Below are 20,269 nucleotides of genomic sequence, written 5' to 3'. Positions count from 1 at the left end.
AAGTGCTGTGGAAAGCCCTTAACCTCTGCAGTTTTCAATTTCCTCCTTTTTGAAAGTATCAGTTGGGCCAGCCTCTTTCTGTGACACATCAGGCTTCCCATGATCTGACTCACCCACCCCCTGCATCATCTCTGGACAACTAAATTCCCTACCCTCCAGTCATGCCGAACCAGAGTAGACCTGAATATTTTCAAGAGCCACTTCCTAAAACTTTCATAAATTTCCAAATTCATGAAGGTTGATATGATAACAAGCATGTCAAAAGTTCATAAAGAACTGGCACTAGGGCCCAAATTCTTTACCTGAAAGGAAAGATTGGCATGACATAGTCTTTACTTAATGCTGAGTTCATAGGATGAGGGAGCCAAGTGGGCTTAAACCTGAATCCAGACAATGAAGGACTCAGTCTGTCGTGGCTCTCTTAAAGCCTGGTTCAGCCACTGGGTAGTTAAAAGAGTGGATTCAGAAGTCAAATGATCTCAATTCAAGTCCTGGCTACGCTTCTGCTTGGCTGGATGATCTTGAGCAAGTTACTTAACCTTGCTAGGTCTCCTTCTACTCATCTCATCTTTAAGTGGGATCTTTATAGTGCCTATCTTATGGTTGTGCAGTGAATATTCAATGTGACAGCACACGGAAGCTGATTATCACTGTTTCTTCCTGGCATATAATAATTTCTCAGAAAACATTAGTCATTGTTAATATTATTCCTCTTATTTTTCCACAGCTATGAATGTGTGTTTAATGAGACATTTTCATTCAGAACGATTTTGTCTAGCCATTTCCTCCAATAAGCTTCATCAACTAGGAAACCGATATGCCCCTTCTTATTACCATCTCACCACTTAGAGAAGAACTTCTTAAACATTCTTTAGCTAAACTCTCCTTGTGACATGGTTTGATTCACCAGCCATACTAGTGCCTTTACTGCCTAGCTCATCACCAAAATGTCTGTTCGTCTCCCATCTGCCTCCCAAATTGCATCTCCATCGAGTCCAGCATTTCTTGTGTGTTTCCTCCCAGACACTACCAGTGACATCTGTCCTCTCACCTAAGTGTCTGCCTTACTAGAGAAAATGTGAATGATATGTTTAAGAATCTCAATGGCCCACTCCTATTGCCTTTCGCCCAATTTTGCCCTGCATTTTCTCACCTCCATGTTTTCATATACCTTTATACGTGCTGCATGCCCCTTTCTTTGGCCCACCTCTCCCCTTGCCCTCTTTACCTGGCTTTTTTCTTCCAGTCCTTCCAGATTAAGCTCATACATGACAGTACTCATTTATTCAACCACAAACATTGCTAGAGCATCTGCTGAGTGCCAGATACTGTGCTAGGTGCTGGAGATATAAGATGGGCAAAATAAAGGAGCCCCTACCTTCACGGGGCTCAGAGTCTAGAAGCCAGACAGACATTGATGAAATTATCACACACAGAACAAATTCAATGAAGGAGAAGCCCTGGGTGCCATGAGAGCATGTAAGAAGGTGGCCTGGTCATATAGGAGGGGTCAGGGAAGGCATCTCAGAAGAAGTGACATTAGGCCGGTTTAGGTATCCTCCTCTGTGGTTTGATATCAACTTTACTGCATTTATCATGGTGTATCATCATTCTCTCTCTACTTGTTTCTGTCTCCTAGTAACCTGTGAACTTCTTGAAGGCTGGTGAAACATCTTATTCCCAGGGCCTGTTTCAAGCCTGGCACTTAATAGTGGCTCAAAAATTGGTTATTAGATGATTTTTCTGTTGTTGCTAAAAGAAGATATATCTTTAAAAACCCTTTGAGCTTTAACATTTTCTCTCAACCTAGCCCAGAAGCAGTCCTGAAAATTCTAGACACCCTGCTACACGCCCATGCTGCTGCCCACTTCCCCTTTCCCCCTTAATCACCCCATGGGAAGAGGTGCTGTAACTCCAAATTAGCCCCAGGGCAGCTCTCATCTGCTCTGCCGCCAAACTCATATCACATTACATTTAATACATGTGTATAATGAATGCTGCACACATTTGGCAGTGCTTCTGTGCACCATGTCATTATAAGCCATATTGACAGCAAACAAGTCACATATTCTCCCTGCGAACACTACAGGAAAAAAGAACATATAATTTTGTTGTTGTTTGTACACTTTTTTCCAAGTCACATTGGACACCATTTGCCTTTCATTAGAAACACCATGCTGACAGTAAAATCACATATCCCCAACACACAAAGAGGAGAAAAACAAGCTGTTTGGGCCCCCTGTGAAGGGGAGGAGCAGTGGCATGGCCTTTAGGGAGGAGGTAGGGGTAGCAGAAGATGGTGTGTTCCAGAGCTTTGGTGGCTCAAAACCCCTGCAAAGGGAGCTGATGCTCTCTTGCCCCTGTCTGCGTCATCATGCCTTGGAGTTTTACTCCACTCAAGTCTTGCCTCTTTCATTCACTTATTCATTCATTAACTCATCCATCCATCCATCCAACAAAGTATTTTGAATTGCTGCATATTCTTTCTGGAATTCAGTTAGGGAGGAGTTTAGAATGCTAAAATACACTGAGCTCTTACTATAGGCATTTGCTACATATTTAATTTTCACAGAAACCCTATATGGTCAGTATTATTGACTGTTTCACAGATTTGATAACTGAGCATCAGAAAGTTAAAGTGACTTGCTCAAAGTTATCAAGAGAGTAAGATTAGGATTCAAACCCAGGCCAGTCTTGTTATAGAGAGTAAATAAATGAATGAATATTTACTGAGTGTCTGTAGTGCGAGGCACTGCCCATATTTCTAGTATAGACTTGATATGGTAATTGTTTACACCCCTGACTCCCCCCGAGGCAAGCTCCTTCATTTATTCATTTAATGCTTACTCAATGGCTTCTCTGTGCTGAATACCATGTGAGCTTCCCGAGGGTAGGGTTGATGTCTTAGTAATTTCTATAGTCCTAGGCTATAGCTTTGTGCCTGAGACAGAGCAGAAATGTGAGATCTGTTGGAAAAAAAGAGAAGAAGGGAGCAGAGATGGAGGCAGGAAGGAGTTCACTGTCTAGTGGAAGGCAGGCACGTAAACACTGAACTGGGATAGAATCAGACTAAATAAAGGTATACATTATTTGCTAGAGAAACGTTGACAAATAGGTAGTTAATGGCAACTAGAGGAATAAAAAGAATGTTTTACCAAAGAAGAGTCACTTTAACTATCTATAAATACTAAGAAGAATTTCAGTGTGTGAAGAATGGAGGGAACATTACCAGCAAAGGCAAAGAGACGTGGTGATGGCAGCCATATCATAGGAAGAGTGAGCAATGTGGTAGGAATATAGAATCTGTAGGTAGGCAAAGTAGGAAATAAGGCAAGAAAGGCAGTTTGGAGACAGATCATGGAGAGTCTTGAGTTCCCTTCTATTTTATTCAGCAGGGGATGGGGAGCTTTATCTCATGTAAATTTCCTTCCATATGAACTTGTAAACTTTTCTTCCAGAAAAGAATGCAGAAAGGCAATAGGGTTGGGTGAATTGAATAATTCAATCATCAAGAATATAGCCTTAGGAGTCAGACAGCCCTGAGTTCAAGTTCTAATAGGTGTATCACCTTGGGCAATCTAATTCTAGTCTCTAAACCCCTGGAGACGTAAAATCAATATGATGGTACCTACCTCATAAGTGGTGAGGATACATGAAATCAATATGCAAAAATTCTTAACAGCCTCTGGCATGTAGTAAGCTTTAGATAAATGCTGTTGATTATTATTTTCAATCATATTATTCTCAGCCACATGGGCTCAAATAACATAAACTGGAGATACTCATAGAAGAAAGAACATAGCATCCACAGTTTGGAAGTCCATTCATCTCTCCATCCAACAACATTTACTGAGAACCTACAAACCATCTCCAGTAGCATTCTATGAACTGGTCATAAACAAAGGAGAAATACACAGTCTTGTCCTCAGGGAGCACACAATCTTTAGGGGAGGTAAACAGGGAAATGAAGAACTGCAATGCATCAGACTAAATGCAAATGATAGACTACTAAAATGTAAGACTGCCATGTGCTGACCGTGCATTGAGGCAAATTCTTCATCTTCCTGAGATTCAGTGTCTTCATCTTTAAATGGGGGTGGAGGAGAATGACAAAATCTGATAGATTCTTGTAATAACTTGGTGAGCTAATGTAAATTAAAAAAAAAAGAACTGGCATCTTGCCTGGCTCACAAATGATCTTCAATAATTGCTTATTCAATGCAGAAATGGATTAGTATTATAATAGAGGTGCATACAAAACACAACAGTGTTATATGGAGAATGTGAGAGGGTGGGATTGTATTGAAGAATCAGGGAAGAACTTTAGTACTTCTCACTGTGGTCTGTCTTGACCAGTTATTTTAAGAAGGCTGTGATAAATTAAATATGGCTGCAAATTCCTTGCAGTTTATTTCATTAAAAGGTGGAGTCACTTTTCTGACCTCTTGAATCTATTATGGACTTGTCACTTGTCTTGACCATTAGAATATAGGTAGAACTGACTTTTTGTGAGTTCTGGAGACTAAATCTCAAGAGGAGTAATATTGCCTTATCACCACCATGTAAGGAAGCTGGTATGGCTGACTGTAGGATAAGAAACCACAGGGAGGAGAAATGAGGCAGCCCAGCCAAAATTCAGCACCAGCTACTAGACATCTGAGTGAAGCCATCTTGAACCTTTCAGCTCACCTGACCCTCCAGCTGAATGCAGCTGCATGAATGAGCCCGGGGAAGCCAGCAGAGGAACTGCCTAGCCAACCTACAAAATCATGAGAAACAATACATGGTTATTATTTTAGGACACTATATACACATAGAAGGTGAATAATCACTGTTTTAAGTTTAGGACAAAAACGTCAAGAGCTTTTAAAGTTTCAGCTTTAGGGCAGGGCCAGTTGCACAGCACAGAGCTGCCAATCGCAGTTCAACACTGTTTGGGAGCCACAGCACCACTGGCGCTGTCCTAGGTGCTGATTGCATTCCCATGCCCATTACCTGTTAATTAGCATTATCATAGGCGTGGACCACCTGAAGCCTTTCTTTACAGGTAGCTACTTGGTCACACTGCTAAATCACATTAGAATATGTATTGCTTTGTTAAGCAACAAGGGACCTAGATGACCTACTAATGCTACCTATTTGATCCTGAACAGTATCTGCTATTGTCCACTATTTTGTCCACTGTCCAGGCTGTGAGGAACACTGTCATAATGGCTGAGAGGATTTTAACCTAGGTATACCTGAATTGGATCATATTCTCAAGCAGATGTACTCCCTAGTTCCCATGAGGATTCTGAAAGACCTCCCGGGTCCGAAAGCCCTACTGCGGCAATGTGTAGTGTTGGAAAATACCTAGTTTGCATTCAGACAGAGCAATGTGATTAAGAGTGCAGCTTCTGGAATTAAACTAACTGAGTTTTCAGTTGCATCACCTTGGGAACAATAATAATACCTATCTTAGAAGGTTTCTGTGAGGAATAAACTGGTTAAATACATATAAAGTGTATTTAAATAAATTAATATATCCAAGTACTTAGAAGAGAGCTCAATCCGTACTAAATGGTCAATAAATGTTAGGCATTTTAATAAATATGGTGGAATGACAGTTATAACAACTGATTATAATGATGATGATAAAGATATGCTTTTGAATCTCAGCTCTGACACTTATTAGCTACGTGATCTTAACTTCACAAAGTTTTGGTATTTCCTTATACAAAATGGGGACACATGCTTGTTGTGGTGATTAAATGAGAAAATGAAAGAGAAAATATGGTGCAGGATATGTAATAAATACACAATACCAATGATATTTTATTCTTTTCTGGGGCTCCCTGCTTTCCTAAGACTCAGCAGATCTTGGAATATTATCTGAAAGAGCGTGAGTGTGTGTGTGTGTGTGTGTGAGAGAGAGAGAGAGAGAGAATCTGTAACAATAGAAAGTATAAAAGTCACTTAACGAAATGGTAGTGGGTTCATGGAAATCATTCTAGGGTCTCCTGTGCCCTCTCTGTCAGAGAGAACTCACTCTCGGTCTGCTGCTTGTTGCCTTGCTGTTAAGAAGCTTTTGAGATAGATTAAAACAATAACATCAACAGAGGTATAATTTTCTTCCATCCCTCTTTAATTAGCTGTGAACCACAGGGCTTTCCAAGTGGTAATAGAATCAGAGAAGGCAGGAGCAGCAGAAACCCATCATTTGATATCCTGGGATAAAGTAGCACTTACTGAAAACCATTCTGAGAATCTGGACAAAAGATGCTGCAAGTTTTCCTCTCAAAACCTCTGTCTGTCAGCCCATTGCCAATTCCAGCCTAGAAAATTGGCATGAATGTTTTGAGGGTAGGAAGCAGAAAGTATAAATTTTAGAATTGTGGTAGAACACAGATGTATGAGTCAGGAGGTCTTTGCTTTGCACTGCCACAAGTTAGTTTTTTTCTGTCCTTTAAGTCTCAGTCTTTCTGACCTTTAATTTTCTTATCTGTAAAATGGAGGATGAATTAGATTATAGCTACTATTTGTCAAATGCCTATCATATGCAGAGCCTCACGATAACGCTGTGAAGTAGGTATTTCTATGCCCAAATTTGAAATCAGGAAACTGCAATCTAGAAAGCTTAATTTCCTCAAAAACACACAGCTTGGAAACAATGGAACCCAAGAAGCCATGGATCTAGGTCTCTGATTTCTTCCACGGCATTATAAGACCTCCCATCTTCAAAACCCCTTCCAATGTCACAAGTGTTGTGTCATCTGTATACTGTCGAAATGTTGGCTGATCAGAGGCAAAGAAATGATGTATATAAATTCTTAAACCTTTCTCCGTCATTCTTGTTTATCTGGAATAATTGAGGAATAAACTGAATAATTTGATTACCTAATCATCACACATATTATATACAGATGCTCAGTTTCAAAGAGTTAGCAAAATTAATTTAAGAATTCAATATTTCTCAACCAGTGGGCAACAGAGACCAGAAGAGTCATGAAATTTTTACAAGGAGTTCAAGAATCTGTATATCCACCAAATATTGTCTGTAAAATGAAAAAATAATGTCTTGGCAATATATAAATTAATATTTTTCAAATATATGTGTAGCTCCATAAATGTAATGTGTGTTTCTTTATGTAATATTTGTATCTACTTGACATCTGAGTTCCTTTAAGAATGGCGCTGTGCTATTCATTGTTGCTTTTAGTCATCACGTTGTTTCTCATCTAATAGATATCAAAGTATAACTATTACTACCACACATCACAAAACTTCTTAATGTTAAAAAAGGAGTCCTCTGTCTAAGACAGATTAGAAACTGCCTCTTCACATATAAGTTTACAGATATTTAAAAATACGTTGTCTCATTTAATTCTTGCATTCAAATCAACAATCCTCAGAGAGCACCTCTGAAAGCAAGATTCTTTCTAGTTACCTTTCTGTTTGGTTGGATTCCGGAAAAATGGGGATTTACTATCTTTCCATTTTAGATCAGTTTTGTGTTTTTGGGGTTATAGTCAATAAACCCTAAGAATGCAAAGAAAAATAGATCCCAACTAGAGGTGAGAGAACTTTGCTTCAGAAGCACTCAAAAAAGCATGCGCAGAGAATATCACAGCCACCCATGCTCCTCTCCTTTAGAAGTTTAGCTTAGCCACTGGCATTAGTCAGAAACCCAGGCAACATGCAGAAAATTCCACTACGTCCCTCACTGATCTTCCCCAGGCTCCCTGCTGAGATGTTCTGAAGCCACAATTAAATCTAGAAAACAGAGCATAAGAAAAGGATATCTATGGCAGTTGAGGAAAACTCATTGCTGGTGACCTGTAACCTTTGGAAACCATTTCAGCTAAAATCAATAGACTGCTCAGAAGACACTGGGGAAAGCTGGTGATTACTTAACATGAGCAAGAAATACAGTCCTTTCAAATCCAAAACCCACAGTCACTGCTGTAGACTGAATGTTTGTGTCCCCCGTATGCTGAAGCCTCATCCCCACTGTGATGGTATTTGGAGGGGGGGCCGTTGAGAGGTGATTAGATCATGAGGGCTCTAGGATTAATACCGTATAAAAGAGATCACAGATAGCTCCCTCGCTCCTTAGGACACGTGAGGACACAGCGGGATGAACCAGCTATGAACCAGGAGGTGAGCCCTCACCAGACACTGAATCTGTCAGTGCCTTGGTCTTGGACATCCCAGCCTTCAGAACTGTGAGAAATAATGTTTGTTGTTAAGCCACCTGGTCTATGGCAGTTCTTATAGCAGCCCAAACAGACTGAAATAATCACTTAATTTCAAATCCAACCTCCCAGAATCTAACTGCCTAAAGTAAACATTTGCAATTCTTCATCCATCAGGAATCTGGATGTATTAGATGTCTGGCCCAATGGTCTTTATGGAGACTCACTATGCAATTTTCAAATTATCTGTGTCCTTGAGGTCTGTCACAGAGATCTAGGGCCTACCAAAAAACCCACAATTTTCTATGAGAGACAAGAAAAACTTCAGTGACCACAAAGATTGACAATTAATTCCCCACGGAAGAAAAAAAGGTTATCTGAAAGCTCCCTGGGCTGCAGGCCATAGATTACTATTCACTGTATTATTTTCAGAACATTTTTTGCCTCTAAGATTCTGTTTAATCCCTGTGATGGCAACCGAGGCAGTGGGTATAAATATGATCATCCCTGCTTAAAGATGGAAAAGAGAACAGAACAGGTGCTCTGAGAAGTGATTTTATATGGGCACAAGCAAGTCAAGGCTTAGATCTACTGGCTTCTTCAATTGTATTTTTTCTACTCTTTGCTCTCTGCCTTCAACAATCTCTAATTTTCTCTTGGCTTGGATAGGATTTTTCTATTGTTTACAAACTCCCGTATCTGCACATTACCTGCACATTACCTCTCCTCACTTATGAGTGTCTTGAACTGAAATGGGCAGATTTCCTCCTGTGCTTCTATTAAAGGTCAGCTGTTTATTCCTATTTCCTCAGATCTGATTTTGATGGCTATCTATTGACAGTAACAGCTGGCTTATCTAGGGTTCAGGCAAATTACAGGGAGGACAGTGTAATGTGAGGAAAAGAACATCTTTCTAGGAGTCAGAAGGCCTAGGTTCCAGACCTAGCAATTCCTCTTACCAGCTGGGAGATATTGGGCAAGTTGTTAAAGCTACTGAGTCTCAATTAACTCATCTTTAAGCTAGGAATGACATCATCTCATCCCTATCACAGCGCGGTGGTGGGGGCTATGAAGCTGAAATCAGGTTAGAGATATCAAAGTACTTTACCAATTGTAGATAGCCGCATTCTGTCAAAGGAATGTAATCATTTCATACCAGGGATCACAAATCAAATGTCTTCAAGGGCCAAGTAGGTTGTAAAGGAATGGAGCAGGCAGGTTTAGTAAAATTGTGGGACCAGAACCCCTAGGAGAGTGCAGGTCCCACCAAAGACACTACATTTTAATTATACAGTAATAATAATCTGCTAGCCAATCCACACACATCTGCTGGTCAAATTGGGTGCGTGGGACACCAGTTTGTGAATCTCATTTCCGCTATAACATCTCCCAAATTGTGGGCTACAGATCCCCCAAGGGTTTTTAGAGTTATTTCAAAGCATCATGAACATATATACACACTGAACATTATCTACCACCTGAAAAACAATCTCACGCACATCCAGAAAGAAGTATTTTTAAGTGTAGGTAGATGCCACTGGGATTAGTTAATAAAGTATACATTTATTCAAAAGCATAAGCAGGGGCGGGAGTCAAGATGGCGGCGTAAGCAGACTGGGAACTCACCTCCTTCCGTGGACACAGCCAATTTACAGCTACTCGTGGAAAAATTACCCCTGAGACAGAACTGAAAACTGGATGAGAGGAACTCCTGCAACAGCGGACAATCCTAACTGAGGTAGAAGAGGCAGAGACTCCCTTCTGGAGAGGAAAAACGCCGCCTTCACAAGCCGCCAGCGTCACGGCCGCCGGGAGCAGCGCACAGGTAGGCAGCCTCCCTGGAGGCGCGGGGCCCTGAGCCGGGGAGCGCCCCCGCTGTGGGCATTTTGTGGACCCAGCACAATCGAGACCAGCGGCATAATATCTGACTGTGCCTGCTACTAAGCACCCCCAGAAAACGCGGTTCACAAAGAAACTAAAACTGGCTCTTAAAGGGCCCGCGCGCAAACTCACCCGTTTCAGAAAGCATCCTAAAATCACCAGAAAGAAAGGTGCACAGTGCTTTGGTGATAAGAAACTCACCTAATAGGCCCTGAGTGCATCTCGGTGAGGGGTGAGACCTCTCCAGGGACTGGGACATTGGCGGCGGCCATTGTTGTGGCCCGGTGTGGGCGCCGCTGACACAGAAGCCATTGGAGTTCTCCCTGAGGCCTGCTAGCCCAGGGTCTGCCCCACCCGCTAGAGCACCGATTTAATCCAGCTCAGCAAGGGCAGGCAGCCCACCCTAGAGACTGGCCCCACCCAACAACAAGCCCTCAGGCAACTTGTGGCCCTGCATAGACTGGTGACTGGATTCTCTGCAGCCTGGCAACTGAGCGGACTTGAGCGGGGCAGGGTGTGCACAAGGAGCGGGTGGAGAGTGTGGGGCAGTGGCGGAGTGTGTGGGGCTCCCGCCGTGGAGAGACTGAGTCCGCCTGGGGAGATTGGGGCACGCACACGGCGCAGGACTGTGTTGACTGTGTGTGTGGACCTGTGGGCAGCAGGGCTTGTCAGCTGCAGAAGACTTGTGCTTCTCAAAGACCCACATAGGAGGTTTGCCCCACCTTCCAAAGCCTGAAAGAATTGGGTGCTCCTGTGCCTGAGGCCAGCCCCACCCAGCTGCGATCCTCAGAGAGCTGACAAGAGACCTAATAGGCTAGAGGCTTACAGCAACTGTAAGGCCCTGAGCCTAACAACCTGCCACGCTGGGGGCCTACTCACTTAAAAGAAATACTGCAACACAAATGTGGTATTAGAACTTGCAGCCAACTGTGCTGGGGCTCCCCACACCTGATAAAGAGACTGAAGGGCCCACAACAACTACAAGCAGCTGAGCATTACAACAGCTGGCCAGGAACATAACTCAGCCTCTCTGGGCACCTACAGGGAAAGCAAACAGGCCACAACAGAGGGACACACGTAGCCCACATAGGGGTCACCCCTGGAACATTGAGAACTGAGGGAAGCACACTGCAGACCTCCTAAGCCATCACTTACATAAGGTCACCTATCCAAGAGCAGGAGATGTAGCTGACCTACCTAATATGTAGACACAAGCACAGGGAAAGAGGCAAAATGAGGAGGCAAAAGAATACATTCCAAGTAAGGGAACAGGACAAAACCCCAGAAAAGGAACTAAGTGAAACAGAAATGAGCAACCTACTCGACAGAGAGTTCAAACTAAGAGTGTTAAGGATGCTCACTGATCTGGGGAAAAGAATAGATGAACTCAGTGAGAATGTCAACAAAGAAATGGAAGATATAAAAAAGAACCAATCAGTAATGAAGAATACAATACTGGAAGTGAAAAATTCATTAGAGGGACTCAAAAGCAGAGTAGAGGATACAGAAGAACGGATCTGTGAGCTGGACGAAAGACTAGAAGAAATTACCCAAGGTGAACAGGTAAAAGAGAAAAGAATTAAAAAGAGTGAGGACAGTCTAAGGGACCTCTGGGACAACATCAAGCGCATTACCATCAGTGTTATAGGTGTCCTGGAAGGAGAAGAGCGAGACAAGGGGGCAGAGAATCTATTTCAAGAAATAATAGTTGAAAACTTCCCTAACCTAAGGAAGGAAACAGACATCCAGGTACAGGAATCACAGAGAGCCCCAAACAAGATAAACCCAAAGAGGCCCACACCAAGACACATCATAATCAAAATGTCCAGAATTAAAGATAAAGAGAGAATCCTAAAAGCCGCAAGAGAATGTCAAGTTACATACAAAGGAAACCCCATAAGGCTATCAGCTGACTTCTCAGCAGAAACCTTACAGGCTAGAAGAGAATGGCATGATATATTTAAAGTGCTAAAAGGAAAAAACTTACAGCCAAGAATACTCTACCCAGCAAGGTTATCATTCAAAATGGAAGGAGAGATCAAAATTTTCCCAGATAAGCAAAAATTAAAGGAGTTTGTCACCAAGAAACCAGTGCTACAAGAAATGTTAAAGGGACTGATTTAAGGGGAAAAGAGAAGACCACAAATAGGAAAAATTATCTATTTCCATGATTAGAATGTAAGGGATACAAATGCACAAAAAAGAGGTTAGATATGATATCAAAAACATAAAAGGAGGGAGGAGGGGAGTTAAAGAGTACAGCTTTCAGACAGAGGTCAAACTAAAGTGACCATCAATTCTGTATAGAAGAAGAAAGGAACAGAGAAGGACTACTAAAACACTGAGAAAAAAAAAGTTAAAAAATGGCAGTAAGTACATACTTATCAATAGCTACGTTAAACGTCAATGGACTAAATGCTCCAATTAAAAGGCATAGGGTGGCTGACTGGATAAAAAAACAAGACCCATATATATGCTGCATACAAGAGACACACTTCAGACCTAAAGACACTCACAAACTGAAAGTGAAGAGATGGAAAAAGATACTCCACGCAAATGGCAATGAAAAGAAAGCTGAGGTAGCAGTACTCATATCAGACAAAATAGACTTTAAAACAAAAACTGTAAAAAGAGACAAAGAAGGGCATTACATAATGATCAAGGGAACAATCCAACAAGAGGATATAACACTTGTCTACGCCCCAATGTAGGTGCACCTAAATATATAAAGCAATTATTAACAGACATAAAAACAGAAATAGACAGTAACACAATAATAGTAGGGGACTTTAACACTCCACTCACACCAACGGATAGATCATCCAAACAGAAGATCAATAAGGAAACATTGGCCTTAAATGACACACTAGAACAGATGGACCTAGTAGATATATACAGAGCATTCCATCCAAAAACCGAAGAATACACGTTCTTTTCAAATGCACATGGAACATTCTCCAGGATTGATCACATATTAGGCCACAAAACAAGTCTCCATAAATTTAAGAAGATTGAAATAATACCAAGCATCTTTTCTGACCACAATGGTATGAAACTAGAAATCAACTATAGGAAGAAAATCAGAAAAACCACAAATACGTGGAGATTAAACAAAATGCTACTGAACAACGACTGGGTTAATGAAGAAATCAAAGAAGAAATCAAAAAATACCTGGAGACAAATGAAAATGAAAATACGACATGCCAGAATTTATGGGATACAGCAAAAGCGGTTCTAAGAGGGAAGTTTATAGCGATACAGGCCTATCTCAACAAACAAGAAAAATCTCAAATAAACAATCTAACAATGCACCTGAAGGAACAGGAAAAAGAAGAACAAACAAAGCCCAAAATCAGTAGAAGAAGGGAAATAATAAAAATCAGAGCAAAAATAAATGAAATAAAGACCAAAAAAAAATATAAAAAATTAATCAAACCAAGAGCTGGTTCTTTGAAAACATCAACAAAATTGACAAATCTTTAGCTAGACTCACCAAGAAAAAAAGAGAGAAGGCACAAATAAGTAAAATCAGAAATGAAAGAGGAGAGGTTACAACAGACACCTCAGAAATACAAAAGATTATAAGAGAATACTATGAAAAGCTATATGCCAACCAATTCGACAATCTGGAAGAAATGGATAAATTCTTAGGATCATACAACCTTCCAAAACTGGATCAAGAAGAAGTAGAGAATTTGAATAGACCAATCACCAATAAGGAGATCGAAACAGTAATCACAAACCTCCCTAAAATAAAAGTCCAGGACCAGACAGCTTCCCTGGTGAATTCTACCAAACATTCAAAGAAGACTTAATACCTATCCTTCTCAAACTCTTCCAAAAAATTGAGGAGGGGGGGAAGCTCCCTAACTCATTCTACGAAGCTGACATTACCCTGATACCAAAACCAGACAAAGACAACACAAGAAAAGAAAATTATAGGCCAATATCACTGATGAACATCGATGCAAAAATCCTCAACAAAATACTAGCAAATCACATACAACAATACATTAAAAAGATTATACACCATGATCAAGTGGGATTTATTCCAGGTATGCAGGGATGGTTTAACACTCGCAAATCAATCAACGTAATACACCACATTAATAAAATGAAGAATAAAAATCACATGATCATCTCAATAGATGCAGAGAAAGCATTTGACAAGATATAGCATCCATTTATGATAAAAACTCTGAATAAAATGGGTATAGAAGGAAAGTACCTCAACATAATAAAGACCATATATGAGAAACCCACAGCTAATATCATCCTCAATGGTGAAAAACTGAAAGCCATCCCTCTAAGAACAGGAACCAGACAAGGATGCCCACTGTCACCAGTCCTATTTAACATAGTACTGGAAGTCCTAGCCAGAGCAATCAGGCAAGAGAAAGAAATAAAAGGGATCCATATTGGAAAGGAAGAAGTGAAACTGTCACTATTTGCAGATGACATGATTTTATATATAGAAAACCCTAAAGAATCCACCAGAAAACTTTTAGAAGTAATAAACGAATATGGTAAAGTTGCAGGATACAAAATCAACATACAAAAATCAGTTGCATTTCTGTACACTAACAACGAAGTAGCAGAAAGAGAAATTAAGAATACCATCCCATTTACAATTGCAACAAAAAGAATAAAATACCTAGGAATAAACTTAACCAAAGAGGTGAAATATCTGTACACCGAAAACTATAAAACATTTCTGAAAGAAATTGAAGAAGACACAAAGAAATGGAAAGATATTCCGTGCTCTTGGATTGGAAGAATTAACATAGTTAAGATGTCCGTACGTCCTAAAGCCATCTATAGATTCAATGCAATCCCTATCAAAGTTCCAACAACATTTTTCACAGAAATAGAACAAAGAATCCTAAAATTTATATGGAACAACAAAAGACCCCGAATAGCTAAAGGAATCCTGAGAAAAAAGAACAAAGCTGGAGGTATCACACTCCCTGATTTCAAAATATACTACAAAGCTATAGTAACCAAAACAGCATGGTACTGGCACAAAAACAGACAAACAGATCAATGGAATAGAATCGAAAGCCCAGAAATAAACCCACACATCTATGGACAGCTAATCTTTGACAAAGGAGCCAAGAACATACAATGGGGAAAAGAAAGTCTCTTCAACAAATGGTGTTGGGAAAACTGGATAGCCATATGCAAAAAAATGAAAGTAGACCCTTACCTTACACCATACACAAAAATTAACTCCAAATGGATTAAAGACTTGAATGTAAGACCTGAAACTGTGAAACTTCTAGAAGAAAACATAGGCAGTACGCTCTTCGACATCGGTCTTAGCAACATCTTTTCAAACACCACGTCTGACTGGGCAAGGGAAACAGTAGAAAAAATAAACAAATGGGACTACATCAAACTAAAAAGCTTCTGCACAGCAAAGGAAACCAGCAACAAAATGAAAAGACAACCTAACAATTGGGAGAAGATATTTGCAAACCATACATCTGATAAGGGCTTAATCTCCAAAATATATAAAGAACTCATGCATCTCAACAACAAAAAAACTACCAACCCAATTAAAAAATGGGCAAAAGACCTGAACAGACATTTCTCCAAAGAAGATATACAGATGGCCAACAGACACATGAAAAGATGTTCAAAATCACTATCAGGAAAATGTAAATCAAAACTACAATGAGATATCACCTCACACCCGTCAGAATGGCTATAATTAACAAGACAGGAAACAACATGTGTTGGAGAGGATGTGGAGAGAAGGAAACTCTCATACACTGCTGGTGGGAGTGCAAACTGGTGCAGCCGCTATGGAAAACAGTATGGAGATTCCTCAAAAAATCAAGGATAGAACTACCATATGATCCAGTTATTCCACTGTTGGGTTTTTATCCAAAGAACTTGAAAACACCGGTTTGTAAAGGTACGTGCGCCCCTGTGTTCATTGCAGTGTTATTCACAATAGCCAAGACTTGGAAGCAACCTAAGTGCCCATCAAAGGACGAATGGATAAAGAAGATGTGGTATATATACACAATGGAATACTACTCAGCCATAAGAAATGATGAAATCCAGCCATTTGTGACAACATGGATGGACATTGAGGGTATAATGCAAAGTGAAATAAGTCAGAGGGAGAAGGTCAAATACCATATTATTTCCTTCATTAAGTAGTAGATAATAACAACAATAAAGAAACACATAGAGACAGAGATTGGATTGGTGGTTACCAGAGGGGAAGGGGGGAGGGAGGAGGGTGAAAGGGATAATTTGGTACATGTGTGTGGTGATGGGTTGTAATTAGTATTTTGGTGGTGAACATGATGTAATCTATGCAGAAATAGAAGTACAATGATGTACACCTGAAATTTTTACAATGTTATAAACCAATGTTACTGCAATAAACAAAAAATTAAAAAAAAAAAGCATAAGCAAATTCACATTAACTTTTTGTTAGTGTATAGTTAGTTCTCAATCACTGGGCACTAAGCACATACAACCATTCTCACAGCCGTAGGGGGGAGGCACGTCATTTTTTTAATTTAAAGGGGGCTTCATAAACTTAGATGTTAGGAAACAACTTTAAACATTTTCAGAATTAAAATAGACATCCCAGGGGCCAGTCTGGTGGCACAAATGGTCAAGTGCGCGTGCTCCGCTGCGGCGGCCCGGGGTTCGCCAGTTCAGATCCTGGGTGTGCACCGACGCACTGCTTAGCAAGCCATGCTGTGGCGGCGTCCCATATAAAGTGGAGGAAGATGGGCATGGATGTTAGCCCAGGGCCAGTCTTCCTCAGCAAAAAAAGAGGAGGATTGGCAGATGTTAGCACACGGCTGATCTCCTCACAAAAAAAATAAGAAAATAAAAAAGAGTAAAAGTAAGTATAAGCAGTTATATAATCAAAACAGGAGACCTCCTCTTGGGATGACCTCAGGATCTACTGCTAAGCTGGATTTGCAGAGAAATCAAGAAAAACTTTTGTTGTTACAAACACTTTCTCAGCAGCAACCAAGTGACTGGCAGAGTCTCTTGGTGTGGGGACATAGGAGAAGAGAGGTGCACACCACACAAAGAGTCCCACACATTCACATATGGCCCTAGACAGCCACGTGTATATGTGACCTGTGTGAGTGCACACACACACACACACACATACACGCACACACGCCATCGAGCTATAATCAGCACTCTTCTCAGCATTGTATGTACCTCAATCTACACAGGTCCTAATCCCCAGAACCTGCAAATGTTGTCTTTATTTGAGAAAGGGTCTTTGCAAATGTGATTAAGTTAAGGATCTTGAGATGGGGAGATTATTCTGGATTATCCATGTGGGCCCTAAATTTAATCACATAAATCCTGATAAGAAGGAGGCAGAGGGAGATTTGACACACACATACACACACAGAATGTGACGTGAAGACAGAGAATAGGGAGATTTGAAGATGCTGACCTTGAAGATTGGAATGATGCAGTCATAAGCCAAGGAATGCCAGAAGCCACTAGAAGCTGGAAGAGTCAAGGAATGAATTCTTCCCTAGAGCCTCCAGAGGGACTATGGCCCTGCCGACACCTTGACTTCCACCCAGTGAAACTGACTTCAGACTTCTGGCCTTGAAAACTGTTTAGAGAATAAATTTCTGTTGTTTTAAGGCACCAAGTTTGTTGAAATTTGTTACAGCAGCCACAGGAAATACAATATATCTCTGCTAAACATATATTCTACACATGTACATTACACAGGTATGTCAAATGTATGTCAACTTTAAATGTACAAAGCCCTTATACTCAATAAATACATATTCCTGAAAACTCCTCTTATATGTAGCCTAGAAAATGCCACCACCATCCACTTAACTGCTCAAAACCCTGAGTGTTACCTTAAATTTCTCTTTTTCCCTCCAAGCCTGCATAATCCATTAACAAGTCCTCTGAGATCCACCTCTAAAATATCCCCAATCTATTCACTTCTCTCCATCTCTGCTGCTACATCCTCCTCCAAGTCACTCCCACTTCTTTTCCAGACTACTATATTAGCGTCTGGTCTCTGCTGCAATTCTTGCCTCCCTATGACTTCTCCCGACAACACCCAAAGTGGTCTTTTAAAATCCTAATGGAATCCTTTCACCATCTTACATTAAACCCTCCTGACGTGGTTTCTCAATTACTCCAAATAAACCTCCTTACCATTTCCTACAACTCCCTCCCCACCTCTCTGACTTGACTTGCCCCACCCTATCTTCATTCTCCATGGTCCAGGCATGCCCCTCATTGGGGGATCAGTAGTCCCTAGTTTCATGAGCTTGTACTCATGAAACACGCCAAGCTCATTTCCATCTCAGGGCCACCGTGTGTGCAGTTCCCACCAAGACCTCAAAATCTCAACCCAGATGTTCATTTGCCTCCTTCTCATCATTTACATTTCAGCTCAGGTATCATCTTCTCGGAGAGAACTTCCCTGATCACCCCAATCACTACTTATTTCATTACCCTATTTTATTTTCTTGACAACACTTAGTGCCATTTTAAAGTCTTTTGGGTATTCATTGATTTATTTACTTCTTTTACCTTCCTGTCTCCATCAAATACAAGTGCCACAAAGGCAGTAGGTCTAGATCACCAGTGGGTTCCTGGAGTCCACAACAGTGCTAGCATACAATGGGCATTCAATGAACACATCAATTTAATGAATGGCTTTCAATCTTGGTTGGGAATCTGAATTATATGTGAGGATCTTTAAAAATACCGATTCCTGGGCACCACCTTAGATATACTGAATTGGAATTTCCAGGCAGTGGGGCCCCACAATTTATATTTTGAAAGACTCTCATGTGATTTATTAGGTAGCTAGAATTGAAAGCCACTGACCCAAACACCTAGCCAATGTGGAAATCCCCTATACACAAACCCACCCCCCACACATCTGCTATACCAGACATCATGTACACATTAATGTGCCCGCCCTTTTTGTGTGTTTGTTACGTACACTACATACACAAATACAGTATATACTGATCTTTAGCCATTGTATACATAAATAGTAATTGTTATTATAGCAAAACTGCCATTTATTGAGTGCCTACTATGTTCTAGGTACTGTGATTGGTGTACCGGGGATAGAAAAGCCCAGTCTCAGCTCTAAAGAGCTCATGACCTCCAATCACCAAGGCAGATTTTGCAATCCAAGATGGTAAGTGTTACGAGAGGAGGCAGCACAGTGGGCTATGGGGATACAGATGGTGGGGCAGGCAACTTTTTCAGACTGACAAAGTCATATTTAAATTGAAGCAAGCAATGCATGATTTATGTCATAAAGGATAGAAGTTACCTAGGTTAGGAGGAGGGAAAAAGAAGGAGAAGAGTATCTGAGACTAAGGGAACAGAACACGCAAGAATATAGAGCTAGAGTGTATGGTTTGTATGGGGACCTGCATGTTACTTAATTTATTTGTTTATTCGACATATAAGTTTAACTGTTTATCACATCTCGGGCACTGTGTTGGTCCCTAGGAATACAGCTGAGAACAAGATCCCAGACTCATGACACTGAAACCTCCAAGGGCAGGGCCTGATGACATGTATTATTATGAAGGCCCTAGAGGGTTATGATGTACAGCCAGGGGTGAGAACCATTGGTCTAGATGAACTCACTTCACTGGCTTCCAGGGAAAAGAAATGAAGTGACTGCAGGAATAGAAGCCACGCTAGCCAGTCCACAGAACTACAAATGCGCTTTTGATAAGCTGAAGAACTTCAAAGACAACTGCCATTTCATTCTTACCTGCTAGCGACAGCCAATGATAGTTCTGAGAACTATAGTCTGTCAACACTGTGGACTTCTTTGCTCCTGCTGCATCACTGTTCATTGAATCCCTGACCTGGGCAAGTTGGGCCACATCTTGGCAAGGCCAAGTCAGAAAGCAGCAAGCCCCCTAGATGGAGGCCTTTACAGTCTTGAGACTAGAGGCCTCAGCCCATGGGTCCTCAGTGATAAGATCCTAGAGACCCAGGATTTCCCTGGTTTTCATTCTCTTGGACTGTACTCTGGAACTCGGGACAGAAGTAGCCCACCACCGTTCCAGCTCTCAGGCTACCCAGCATCATAAAAAGCAGTGCACCATACAGCAGCCTCTGCCAAACCGGCCCAGGAGTAAAGGGTTCGCCTCCCTTGTCTCCTTGATTTGAGGGGAAGTCTTGCCTGAGGCACAAGCAAAGC

The 20,269-nt window shown here is 41.0% G+C and overlaps 1 long non-coding RNA gene across 3 annotated transcripts in view; it reads right to left on the bottom strand.

Moving 5' to 3' along the window:
• The window catches only part of LOC147914038 (uncharacterized), a 343,556-nt gene extending 333,138 nt beyond the window's left edge, over nucleotides 1-10,418 (bottom strand). For 2 of the 3 annotated variants that reach the window (XR_015555726.1, XR_015555725.1), the window contains exon 1: nucleotides 10,257-10,418. This is a non-coding gene — a long non-coding RNA (uncharacterized LOC147914038). Of the gene's footprint in view, nucleotides 1-4,689; nucleotides 4,761-10,256 lie in introns of those variants that run through there. The other variant, XR_015555727.1, reaches the window with a different exon arrangement.
• Between the last annotated feature and the right edge of the window lie 9,851 nt (nucleotides 10,419-20,269).

The sequence above is a fragment of the Ceratotherium simum genome, chromosome 22, assembly GCF_057802395.1.
Source record: "Ceratotherium simum simum isolate JZ-2026a chromosome 22, ASM5780239v1, whole genome shotgun sequence".
Classification (NCBI taxonomy): Eukaryota; Metazoa; Chordata; class Mammalia; order Perissodactyla; family Rhinocerotidae; genus Ceratotherium; species Ceratotherium simum.
This window is presented reverse-complemented; position numbering and strand designations above follow the sequence as displayed.